The sequence below is a fragment of the Musa acuminata genome, chromosome BXJ3-3 (assembly GCF_036884655.1).
Source record: "Musa acuminata AAA Group cultivar baxijiao chromosome BXJ3-3, Cavendish_Baxijiao_AAA, whole genome shotgun sequence".
In the NCBI taxonomy this organism is placed as follows: domain Eukaryota; kingdom Viridiplantae; phylum Streptophyta; class Magnoliopsida; order Zingiberales; family Musaceae; genus Musa; species Musa acuminata.
The window spans coordinates 24,424,054-24,437,047 of NC_088351.1; the positions used below are offsets into that span (position 1 = coordinate 24,424,054).

The 12,994-nt window shown below is 41.1% G+C and overlaps 1 pseudogene; it reads left to right on the forward strand.

Annotated features, from left to right (window-relative positions):
- The first annotated feature begins 1,818 nt into the window (after window positions 1-1,818).
- On the forward strand, window positions 1,819-10,440 carry LOC135633246 (AP-3 complex subunit sigma-like; annotated as a pseudogene).
- The last annotated feature ends 2,554 nt before the right edge of the window (window positions 10,441-12,994 follow it).

The window sequence follows — 12,994 nt, forward strand, 5'->3', positions numbered from 1 at the left end:
ATCTTCTCCGACTTTGGTCCCTCCGATGATTAAGTCAGTGGTTTGTGGGATCTCCTTTTCTCTTTTTTCTTTTTCTCCTCCTCCTCCTCTGGCCGGATGCTTGGCTAAAGATTTTATACTACTATATGAGGGTTGGCCGTACGCGGGTTTGGCGCGACAATCGGCTCTCGAGAGGTGAGAGGGTACCTTCGCGTGGTTGTCGTCCTGAGGCATACGGAGCGACGCCGTTCAAGACGTGCGGGACAATGTCGTCTTGGGCCGCGCGAGACGGCGCCGTCCCGGAACATGCAGGACGGCGTCGTATGGCGTCGTCTTGAGTTTTCCTGGGCGGATCGCACTGAACAATGCCCTGGTACAGGATCTGGTTTGACGTGCGAGGGTATTCTCCTTATTGACTTGGCATGGCGGTACGTGCCATTGATTGTAACGTGGCAGGACTGTCCAGAATGTCCCTTATCAAAGCCCTTCCCGTCAAGTTTAAGTTAACAAACGTTAAAGTCTACTTACGTGGTATGTTGATTCACAATAAACTATTAATACAATGATACGTGTATTTTAAATTCTTTTCAAAAAATGAAACATCCATCAATTATTGAAGGAGGGATCATCATGAAAGCGACCACCACCAGTAGCATCGAACCGTTACTAACTAGTAGGGTGTCATACTCATATAACTCTCTCATGCTAACGATGGCAAAGGAGCTTCCGGATGTCACTTGCTAGCTCTAGGGTGTATGCCATGACGGTACTGCCCGCCACCACGAATGACACTCACTTCGATCTTAATAAGTACTACCATACCTTATAAACCACCTCCTTTGGAAAAGCACTATATCACAAAAACGAAGAGTAGGTGGTAGGAGCAGTTGAGTTGGTCTATGGAGCCCTCCCACACCCGTTCATTCTCTTTGATTAGCTTGTCGAGAAAGAGGAAATGATAGTGGTCGTAATGGTGGATGAAAGTGGAGAGGCAAATGTAAGGGAGGTTGGAGGTAAAAGTGAAGAAGAACCGAACTACCATGTCATAGGCGCGACGAGTAGAAACACAGAAGAGGATGAAGTGGGAGGCGATAGAGACAAAAACGCTCAAGAGGAGAAAGAGGGACCAAGAGACTATTGTATACCTAGCGTCAGACTGGTTGACACATATCCACTTGAGACAAGACCAAAAGCTCGTGAGCTCGTCATTAGTACGGGAGACTATGTGTGTATGATGCCCTGCTATACAACAATAACTCAACACAATTACTGTTGGTCAATTCAACGACGATGCCTCCTCTCGTCATTGATGGAGGTCTTAATTTTTTCTTAAAACTTAAATTATATATGTCATTATATTAATAATTTTTTTATGAGTCAACATGCTACGTAAACAGACTCTAACGTCCGTTAACTCAAACTTAATGGGAGGGACTGATATACTAAGTTTTTGAAAATATGAGTTATCTTATACATGAGAAAATCATAAGGGCCTAAAAGATCCATGACCAAAATTTACAAAAGCTAAAATGAATCTTAATCCTAAATTATATATATTATTATATTAATAATTTATTATGAGTCAACATGCTACATAAGTAAATTTTAACGTCCGTTAACTTAGATTTGATGGGATTGATTTATATGTTATATTTTTAAAATATATAGATTATTTTAGATACGAGTAACCCATAAAGATTTAAAAAATTCATGATCAAAATTACATACAACTTAACCCATATATATATATATATATATATATATATATATAGATTATTTTATATATATATATATATATATATATTCGACTCGATGAATTCCAACATGGAAGAGGCCGTTTCCAAAAACATTTCCGCCTCTGTTTTTTGTCTTCAAAAACGGAAACAACGTCATTGGCTGGAGCGGCGCTTCGGCCACCTCTCTCCGTTCCGAGTGCCTCTTTGGATTTGGGTGCCCAGCGGCAACCATGATACGCGTGGTGATCGTGATGAACACCGAGGGCAAGCCCCGCCCCCTCAAGTTTTATGACTTCCGGGTCCCCGAAATCTCCTCCTTTTTCTCTCTTCTGCCTTGATGTTTGCATTCCAATTGGAATCGTCTCTTTAGATTGACTGCTCTTGCATGCTCTTCTCTTGAAGTCCAGCCCCCCGGAGAAACAGCAGGAGCTCATACGCAGCGTCTTCACAGGTCGGATGCCTGTAATCCCAATAATATGGAAAAGAACCCTCAATTCACCCCTCTTACTCCGTTCGTTTTATATCTTCGCTACAAAATTTCCATTAATATTTTTACGTCATTATGCCGTAGTTTTATCGGGAAGACCGGACAATGTTAGCAATTTCGTCGAAGCAGATGCAATCTTCGGCTCAGTAATCTTGTCCTCTCTTTATCTCTCGTTGCAGAAAGGAGGAAGCCACCAAGAGGAGAGCATAAACGTCTATATGTTTGATTTTTTGTTACAATTGTACCTCTAATTGCTGAATATAATTCCTCCTTTTAAAGTTGGATTTTTGATCAGAGAAAAATTGTTGATGATTTATAGAGCTAAGGGCCCGTAAAATTCCACAGACAATGTTGGCCATTGCTTAGAAATTTTGTAGATAGATTGTGGCTTTGATGTTTGCTCTCCAAGAAAATTCCCATCTTTCCTGCCATCTATCTTATCAATCTGGTGACTGCCAATGCCATGGTTCATCTTTCTTGCAGGGTACTCGGCTGGTATACAAGCACCTCGCCACGCTGTATTTTGTTTTTGTGTTTGATGGTTGTGAAAACGAACTACCTATGCTCGACCTCAGTCAAGGTGCAAATCAAGCTTTCAACCTAGAGATTATTTCCTTATAAAAATTTTATCGTTTGTTCTTTCATGGAACTTTTTTGACGATCGTGAGTTAATTGTGCCCATAGCCTTGTATGAAACTTCGTTCCTAATTTAGATTCTGCCAACTGCAGTCCCTGTTGAGACACTGGACAGATGCTTCAAGAATGTCGGTGAGCTTGACATAGTGTTTAACTTCAACAAGGTATGCATTTGTTTTGTAAGCAATTTCTTGGATTTTTTTGACAAGTCAGTTTGTCAACATATACACCAAAATTTCAGATTACTTGTGCATATTCCTCCGCTATGCAACTGAAATAGTAAACTTCTCTTTCATTTTTTTTTTAAAATGAAAATGCTATATTAAGAAGGAGTTGCAAAAACTAAGGCATTAGAGGCCTCTAGACAAGAACTAAAATGAGAAGTGCCCTGTACCCTACAAAAAAGGGTATGGTCATAGGCTACAGGGTTTAGTGTCCTATCAAAATGGTTGAAACCCATAATATTCAACCTGCTAGCAGAGGAAAGTATATCCAAAATTATGGTTTTGAGGTCCCAGAAGACCTTTGGGTTGGAGTTGATGCAATTGACAAGTTGGAGACAGTCCGTCCATGTGTCCAATGTGTGTAAGCTGTGTTGGAGGGCTTGCCTGAGTCCTTCAAGCAATGCGAGCGCTACCGCCATTAGCGTTGAAGTGGCCACACAGGGAAATCTTCCCTCTATCAGGATTGTTCCTTCAATATCCTTAACAGCATCCCCGCCACCTGTAAGACCAGTAACAGGGTCAAAGGATCCATCACATTTGAGTCGAAGGCAAGAGGATACTCCCTGTGATGTGTAAGGGGGTTGTGTCATGCCCATTCCCTCAAGAGCTTGGGTTGTGCAAATGGCATTTGTGTCAGCTATAGCCCTACAGTAGAGAAAAGCACTGAAACAATGGTTGCAAAAGCGGCAATTATTGCGGTTTAACCAAAGCTGCCAAAGGCAGTTTGTGATGGAACTTCGAGTCCGAAGACCCTCAAGATGTCCAAGGTTGTATCCCTCATTAAGCTAAGATCCTTCATTCCACTCATCGAAACAATAGAAGGAAACTAGGATATGATCCCTAACCAATCTCCAATAGGAGGAAGTAAAGCGACACTCAAAAAGAATGTGAGAGTCATTGAAGAGGTGGCAAACTTGTCATGGCTCAAGCTAGAAGTGAAGGAAGTTGGTGAAAAGATCAGCTATGGAGAGTAGATTTCATAAAAGTTTCCACATAAAGGTATTGATTTTTGGGGCCACCTCTATCTGCCACATCGCCTCCCAGCCATTCCATGCTTCTTCCTCTAGCTTTTGTTAGCTTTCACATACCTATAAGTACTACTTGTAGTTAAAGAACCCTTCGGGGAAAGAGTCCAAACCCAAGCATCATTACTGGGAACCTGTAGGAGATGAATACAAAGGATGCAGGAGATGAGCAAGGGGTGGAACACCTCCCTTAGTTTTATCAAGTCCCAAGCCCTTCAGCAATAAGATCAGCAACAGTATCAATGTTCTCAACAGCATTAATTTTAAAGAAAGTAGGCCATTAATTAATGGGGCAGTTATAGATCCAAGGGTCGGTCCAGACTTTACAACCTTCCCCAATAATTTTATGTAGAATCCCATAAGATGATTCAATAAGTGGGAGAGACATTGTTGGGCATGGGATACCCTAGTGGTTTTGTTGTTCTCCCAAGGGTTAAGGTCCCCGTATTTGGCTCTCTGGATATTGACCCAAAGCTTGATATCGCAGTTTAGAAGAGGGAGGACACACTTGGCATTAATGGTAGTTTTGATAATTTTTAGGTTGTGTATGCCAAGCCCACTGCAACTCTTAGAGTTAGCGATCTGATCCCAATTGATGAGTTTACATTTGTTATGATCAGCATTATCATTCCAAAAAAAGTTCCTAGTGACCTTGCTCATGTTACTAATGATTTTTTTATTAGTCCAAGAACTCATGAGGGTGTGGGTAGGGATAGAGTTAATAACCGAATTAATAAGGACAGTTTTGCTCATTTGAGAGAGCAACCCTTTGTACCAGTCTTTAATCTTACCAAGGGCCTTGTCAACCATCCGACCTTGGTAGCGCTCTTGGATTTTGCCATTGGAGAGAAAAGTTTCAAGATAAGGGATGGGCCAGGATCCCTCCTTAATGTCGAACAGATTGCAAATTTCATATTTCGTGGTAAGACTGCAATGCTTGGGGAAGTAAACATTAGATTTATCCAAGCTAACCGTGAGATTGGTTAGATTGGCGAATAGGTTGAGGGTAGAAAGGACACTGTTGCATGTTTTTAGGTTCGCCCTAAAGGAAAAAATCAAATCGTTAGCAAACATGAGATATGAGACCTTGATTCCCTTGATGTTAAAAGGGGTGAACTTGTTAAAGCTAACAAGGTCAGTGAGAACCAAAGAGAGGATCTGCTGGACCAGAATGTAAAGATATGGTGAGATTTGGTCCCCTTGGTGTATACCTCTATGCCTAGAGAACCAATCAAAAGGAATCCCATTGATCAGACAAGCAAAGGTTGGGGAGGACAGGCAAGCAAAAATCCAAGATATAAAAATAGGAGGAAATTTCATGGGCTCCATGACCTATAAGATGGCATTCCAGGATATGCTATCAAATGCCTTGGCTAGGTCAATTTTGACCATTACCATAGGAGAGTTGCCCTTAGAGGTGACCATGAAGTGGGGAAGCTCATTGACGATCAGAATATTATCATGGATGGATCAACCAGAAATGAACATAGATTGTTCTTGTTGAACAAGTTTGTTAAGATGAATGTGAATTCAGTTAACCAGGATCTCAGAAAGCAGTTTGCAAATCACGTTGCAAAGAGCGATCGACCTGTAGTCTTTGATTTTCTCAGGGTTATCATGTTTGGGAATAAGGACCAGGAAAGTTCTGCCCGAACTTTGTGGGAGATGTTTGGATTTTGGAAAGAAGTTGAAAGCTTCTAAGATGTGGCCCTTAAGAGACTTTCAATATTTAAAGAAAAATTTGACAATAAAGCCGGTAGGCTTAAGAGAATTACTAATTTCCAGAAAACAGTTCACTCAAGATGGAATTGTCAGAATGAGTGAGAGGGGGGAGAGTGGGAATGAGATTCCAGTTTTCAGAGGGTTTGGAGCTAGAATGAGCCCACAAATTTGGATACCAATTAGAGAAGTGAGAACAAAACGATCGTTGTGACAAAGATCACCATTATCAAGTTTTAAAAGGTTAATGCTGTTTTTATGGTTTCTGAGGGTAGCCACTTTGTGAAAAAAATGATGTTTTTATCCCCTTCCACTCTTCCAAGTCCCATTTAATTTTAGCTCGTCTTCCACTTAATGAGGAGCTATCTATTTAAAGCAGTGAGTTTATTGTGCAGGCAGAGGAGATTAGAGTGATCATCGGGGGTAAGCATGCCATTGGAGTCTTTAGTTTCAAGGCCAACTATTTCTTTCTCAGTGTCTAGAACGACCTTTTCAAGTTTTTCATCTGTGGTGGATGTCAGAGAGAGGGTAAAGGGTGTTGATGTCTCCTCTCCATGAAGAGGCAACAATATTATTGACCTCTTGGTAAAAATATTTTAGCAGATTTACAGCCCTGTTTAATCTTGTTTGCTTGAATAAGAAGAGGGGCATGGTCGGACGCAGCCCGAGCCAAGTGCTGGATGGAAATCTTATCAGACAAAGAAATTCAATACTGGTTACCAAGGGCACAGTCCAACCTAGCAAAGATCCTGAAGTGCCTTGTTGCTCCAGGTGAAACGACTACCATGAAAGCCAAAATCAAGAAGACCAGAGTTAAAAACAAAGTTCTGGAAATCCAAGACAGAACTAGAAAGAAGGAACAGCCTACCTCCAAGCCTTTCATCGATAAAAAGGATAGTGCTAAAATCGTTGTAAAGAAACTATGAAAGCGAAACAGAACCGAGAGCAGAGAGCAAAGTCCAAAGAGACCGACGAGTATGAACCGAAGTGCTTGCATATATTGCGGAAAAGATCTATGGGGACATACAAGGGGTTTCCATAACGAGATTAAGACTTTGGGTATTTTTGCTAATAGTGGTAGCCTTGATCGAGGAGGATTTCTAGGCTACTAATATGCCGCCAGAACGTCCAACAACCGAGACGAAGTCCCCACTCCAAGCCTTTCCTAGCCTACGGAGGAAACTGCAGTTGCACTCCTCGTCCAGGTGAGTCTCAAGAAGAGTGATGATATCTAGTTGATGTGTTTTTATAAGGGCCATGAATTGCTCCTTTCCTTCTTGTTTCGAGGCACTCCTGTAAGACCAAGAGAGTATAATAATTAGATTAGGAGAAGAGGGGGGTGCGGCGGGGGATTGAGAGCCTCTGCATCTGCAGAATCGGCACTAGGATGTAGAGTTTTCTTTTTCTTTGACTGAGAAGAGGAGAAGAAGAACGAAGGGGAGGGAGTCGACTTCATGATCTCCTCTTGAGCTTTAGGCCCATCCTTCACTATCCTGACCCACTCTAGATCTACTTTGTCTGCAAGTTAGTCATCACCCTGTTTCAACCCTTTCTCAGTTGCCTTATGGAAGACCTCCTTCACCCTGCAAACCAAAGCCTCAAACGAGGAGTTAATGTTAGAGGAATAAGGAGAGGAGGGGAGGGTTGTTCGAGTTCGGCCTTACATTGTAAACAAGGGCAAAGATCAGAACAATGCTCGATCACACCATAGCTGAAATAGATATTGGGTATATTTTCATATGATATTGTTTGGAAAAACTGGTAAGAGCCCTCCTTGATCCAGAAACCTTGTGACAAAGGCTTGGAGAAGTTGACTAGGACACACACGGGCAAACTTCCCTCTTGAACGAGATAGTGTGATATCATCTATCTTCACCAATCTACCAATTCTAGAGGCAATTTTACTAAGAACACTCGAATAGTGAAGCTCAAATGGCAAGCCTGGCAATTAAATCTAGATTGGTGCAACTTCCACTTTCTCCCACAACGATTGGAAGTTGTCCTTCCAAGGCAGGAGGGTAAGGGCCTGGCTACCAATAAACCATGACCCTCCAGTGAGGATGTCCGATAGTTCCTCCTTGGAATTGAAATGGAAACCGAAGAATCTTGATGCTATATCCACAATCTAAATTCCATTTGGGAGTTTCCAAATCTTGAACAGGATCGATCTTAAGAATTCCAGATGGGGGTGCACGCTCAAAGAATTTTTCATAGAGACAGTGTTGCCAAGCCTCCTTGGAGGTCTTCACTTCTGAGAGGTCGAGCTCTATCACTAGATTGGAGCTCTCCTGAATGCGATGGAGGGTGGCTTCACAAGGAGCTTTGTTGCCATTTTGTGTTCACTTGAAGAGGCTAGCCTAGGTTGATCGGATAGATTGTGGCAGCAGTGTAGGGTTGCATGATGGTCGAGAAGAAGAGAGAGGGGCTTTGCAAGAATCGTCGGGTGAGTTGGGAGGCTTGTCTGGAGGCTTTGGGGGTGGGGAAACTTTAGGGTTCATAGGGGGGAAGAGGAGTGACTCCTGTCGCCAGAGCTCACCGCTGAAGCTTTCCAGAAAACTTCTATTGTAACCGAGTAAAATGCATCTGGTCTTTCATCTTAACTAAAAGAAGAATGCACAAAAGCTAGGGAAAGTGAGCTTAGGAGAATGTTATTTTGTTCTCAATGGAATGGGTTGCAAAACAACTTGAAGCAAGTTCACTTTTAGTTAGACAAACCAATGTTACAGAGAATCAATTAACTCTATCCTGTTTGCTAGAAGTATTAGCGATAACAGAATGAGTATTTGCTCAGAACACCACTCATGAGCTACTCATATTAAACTTGGCATGACTGGATCTTGAACTCAATGTTTAAATATTGGCTCATTTCCCTCTACTTGTCTCTTATCTTCATATTTTCTTTCTTTAAACTTCTAGCGTTTGTTTTTATGTATAAAATAGAATGTATTTATGCTATGTTTTTTTCAAGTAGAAATGAATGCTTTGGAATAGCAACGTTTCCTATCTATAATCAACAAAAGAATCTATTACTATACCCTTACTGTCTATATTTACTATGAAAATTGATCCAAGAGGGTATCATCATATTTATAGTTTACATCAGATCATGCCAATTAGTTGGAGACCTCCATATTCTATAAATGCTTCTCAACTGCATCTTTTAGGCATTGGACATATAGCCTTGTGATGAGTAGGTTTTAAATAGGTAGGAACAGGGCGAAATTCACAATAAAAGAATAAATTATTTAGTATGCATATATGTGCCACCAATAGATAAGATATATTGAGGACAAGCCTTAGTACATCAGATAAATTGCTTTTTTGTGACTTGGATGACAACAGTTCAAGATACTGGAACAACTTCTTTATTTGTAAGGTAACCCTCAGATTCTGCATTAGTAGGAGCCTCATTCGCTGGGTTCGCCCAATGGATAAGATATATTCTTGGTGACACAGCAATGGTTACTTGGGCAGAGATTTCACTTGTCTTTTTTAGTCAGAGGGTATACTTTCAACATTTGGCTTCTCTCTCTTCCCCTACTTTAGCATACACAATATGGTTTTGTCAAATTCATTTATTTTTGCATATTACATGTTCAAGTTTTATCTCTTTATACAATCCATTCTTCTAATAACATCAATTATTTTTCATTGATGAGAAATTTAATTTGGACCTTCCAAAACAAAAAGACAAATTTAAGATCTTAGAAAGTTAATTGTGGCATCATGAAATTTGTATAATTTAGAATTTCAAGAAAAACCATAATTTAGAATTTGAAAAAAAAAATTGTATGCTAATGGTTGTAGATGTGTTTACAATGCAACTACTAAAGTACGTTGTGTAAAATTGTGTTTTTGTATATTTTCTTTTGCTGATAATACAGACAAGCCATATGAGTTGTTGAGATGTGTTACTGTTGTAGAAGACAATAATTTGCTTCATTCCTTGTCATCATGTCCCATCTTATATGAAAACTAAAGTGACTTGTTTACCTAGAAGGCCGAGACAGGCTCCACAAGATTTCATGTAAACTATGCGAACGTGGATTTCTTATTCCCAGATGCATACTGTCCTAGATGAAATCATATTTGGAGGCCAGGTGCTGGAAACTAGTTCCTAGCAAGTGATTAAAGCAGTCGAGGAAATCTCAAGGTGCTATCTCTTTCGAGCTCTCTTCCAAACTCGACCACATGAGAAAATTATTTGTTTCTCTACGTTAACTGAGATTAGTTTCATTTTAACAGGCTAGAGAAATCTTCCAATTGAATCAGCTGGGTGCCAAAGTCTGTAACCAGAAGGTTTGGCCGCTAGCCTGCTGCAAATTTCAGGATGTGGTTCCAGGACCAGTGCATCACTGTGTAGGTTTCTTCAATCTTCTGCATTTGAGTTGATAACATCAACAGATTGGGAGCTAGTTTGAGCCATGGTGAAGGTGTGCTTCATATGGGTTAATACTCTATTGGATCAAGTTATTCTGATCTACCTTTGTATTGTCATGGAAACATGCAAGTAAAATATTAACCCTAATTTGCTCAGGGAAACAGGACACATTTATTTCACTGAGGCCAGACCGCACCTGGTATATTTGCTTACATTGCTAGGTACTATGGAGGCTGGGCTGCCCCCTTTTATATGTTTACTGGGTTCGTCTGGACTGATTCAGTTTTTAGCAACTTGGATACTGATGGATTTTCCAGAATTTGTAAGTCAGGCCAATTTTCATTAGGCAAGTATACTTTTAGATTTAATTCCCTGATAAATGTTTGCTGTCTGAGTCATGCTGTCAGTCTGCTTTTCCATTTATTTCATTGCTTTGTGTTTATTTCAAGTTACCAGAAAGTGATTTCTGTCATTATCAGTTGCTACATAGTTCATCATAATTTCATGTCATTATTGGAAGCCTTATCTCACCCCATATGGTCTTTACTCTGTATTCATTTTTCCTTTTATAAATTTAGCTTTCATTATGATAATTGTTTGAGCATATACCTCTCTACTGCCGTCAGTTCTAATTGACATTATTGTTATAAAGTAACTGTAAAACATATATCATCACTCATCATTGGCTCCTGGTGAGTTGTATTAGCAGTATTTATTTGCATGTCTGGTTGGGATTCTACTGTCAGAAAAAAGAGGTTTCAAGGAATCATGATTAGTAGTATAAGTTCATTTAATCAGGCCAGCCTGAATAAGCTTTGCACCACAGGTTGGAATTGGCTAATTTGTCTGCACATCCTTCCAACCATGCTTAGTAAAAGAGATGAGCTGGTCAATTTGGCAAACTCAAATCTTCTCTGGATTGCATGGATTTAATTAGTATGATTGTGATTTGGTGTGCACATCAAGTGATAATATGCCTTGTGCAAATGCTTCACGGTTGGAGTATACAACCACACCACGGGCAGTGTGTTCATTGCATCTGAAGTGTTGATTGCAGCATTCTCTCTTACTCCCTTAGGGTATATGCACTGATGCTGACCACTCTTTGACCAGATTGATGATCTCGTCACTAATCGAATGTTTTCGTACAGAAAGGTGGTCGTGGATCGGTCGGATCTTATCCATGGTGCCAGAGTTTGAACAGGACTGTTCTTGCGTTGCCATGGAGGAATACGAAGGGATCTCCTTTTCCCTTGCTTCTCTCCATCTTCCAGCTTACGTTACTTGGATTCCAACCTTGCCCTGCGTTTTAAGGGAAGACGGAGCGGAGCAGGTCAAAGGCCAACCCACGCCAGCCAGTAGTAGTCATTCATTCAGTTTACCACTCTTCTCCACCACTCGCTCTTGCTTCCACGCCGGAGATGCTCGATCGAGCCTCGTGTGGCTCAGTCGTAGCCCTTTTGCTTTACAAATGGGCAAGCGGAGACCGAGTTGGGCACCCTGTTTTGATCACTATTAATGGTCTCCCACCTTGCGTGGCACCCTTCTCTCCAGTCGCCATGAGATCAGATCACCATTGCTTTGCAGTGTAGCACGCCACCTTGTTCAATGGGTTTGAATTTGCATGTTTCTTGCCCCATCTTGAGGTGGCGGTGGAGAGATAGTGGTCTTCTTTTTCACCGATGCAACAGCCAACGCCACCTCCGGGCTGATGGGGATAAAAAGAGGAATAATCTTTGTATAGGAACAAATACTAGAAGACCAAAATACGTAGCGGAATAAAATGGAAACACAATCAAACAGAACACCAAGATATACGTGGAAAACCCCTTCAATGTGAAGGGTAAAAACCACGGGGTAAACTAGAGATAATCCACTATGAGAATAATGAATATACAAATCTCAATCTCTTGCCCAAAACCCTAGCAACAACCACAAGAGAATAACTGGGATACAAGGATCACGTCACTGCCCACAATATCTAAAACCTCCCCAAGTAATCACAGCAAGAGTCTACTGTAGATTTGATCTAACCTGAGATGAGAACACTGCTAGATGATTGTGAACAGTCTCTCTGCGTTGTCCTTGTCTTCTTCCCTTTCTTTCTCTTCCTTTTCTGCCTTGATCTCCTTCTTCTCTTTGGAATCCCGTGGCCTCAAAGATTTGTCTTGTTGCTGCCTTTTTATAGCCTTAATCTGCCTCTAAAACGCAGCCACCACACCCCCCTAATCTTAATTAGGGTTAGGTTAAGAGAGGGTGTGGGCTGTGGGCTGATAAAGCCCACATGGGCTGAATATGGGCCATCAGCCCAACAACCTCCCCCTTCAGCCCATAAGGGAGGCTGTCCCATGACTCCTCAATGTGAAGCCATGCCGACCAACTGTCGGCATATCTCCTGTCTTTCTTTTGGTAAGGTCTTCGTTAACATGTCTGCTCCGTTGTCATCTGTATGAATTTTCTGAAGCTGCAACTGCTTCTCTTCAAATACATTTCGAATCCAGTGGTATCTGACATCTATATGCTTTGACTTGGAATGAAACATTGGGTTCTTACACAAATGGATGGCACTCTGGCTGTCACAATGCACCACATAATTTTCTTGTTTCAGCCCCAATTCTTGTAAGAATTTTTTCATCCATAACATTTCTTTGCATACCTCTGTAGCAGCAATATATTCTGCTTCTGTGGTGGAGAGAGCAATACACCTTTGTAACCTGGATTGCCATGACACAGCTCCCCCTGCAAAAGTAAGTACATAACCTGAAGTAGACTTCCTCGTATCTATATCTCTGGCCATATCTGCATCT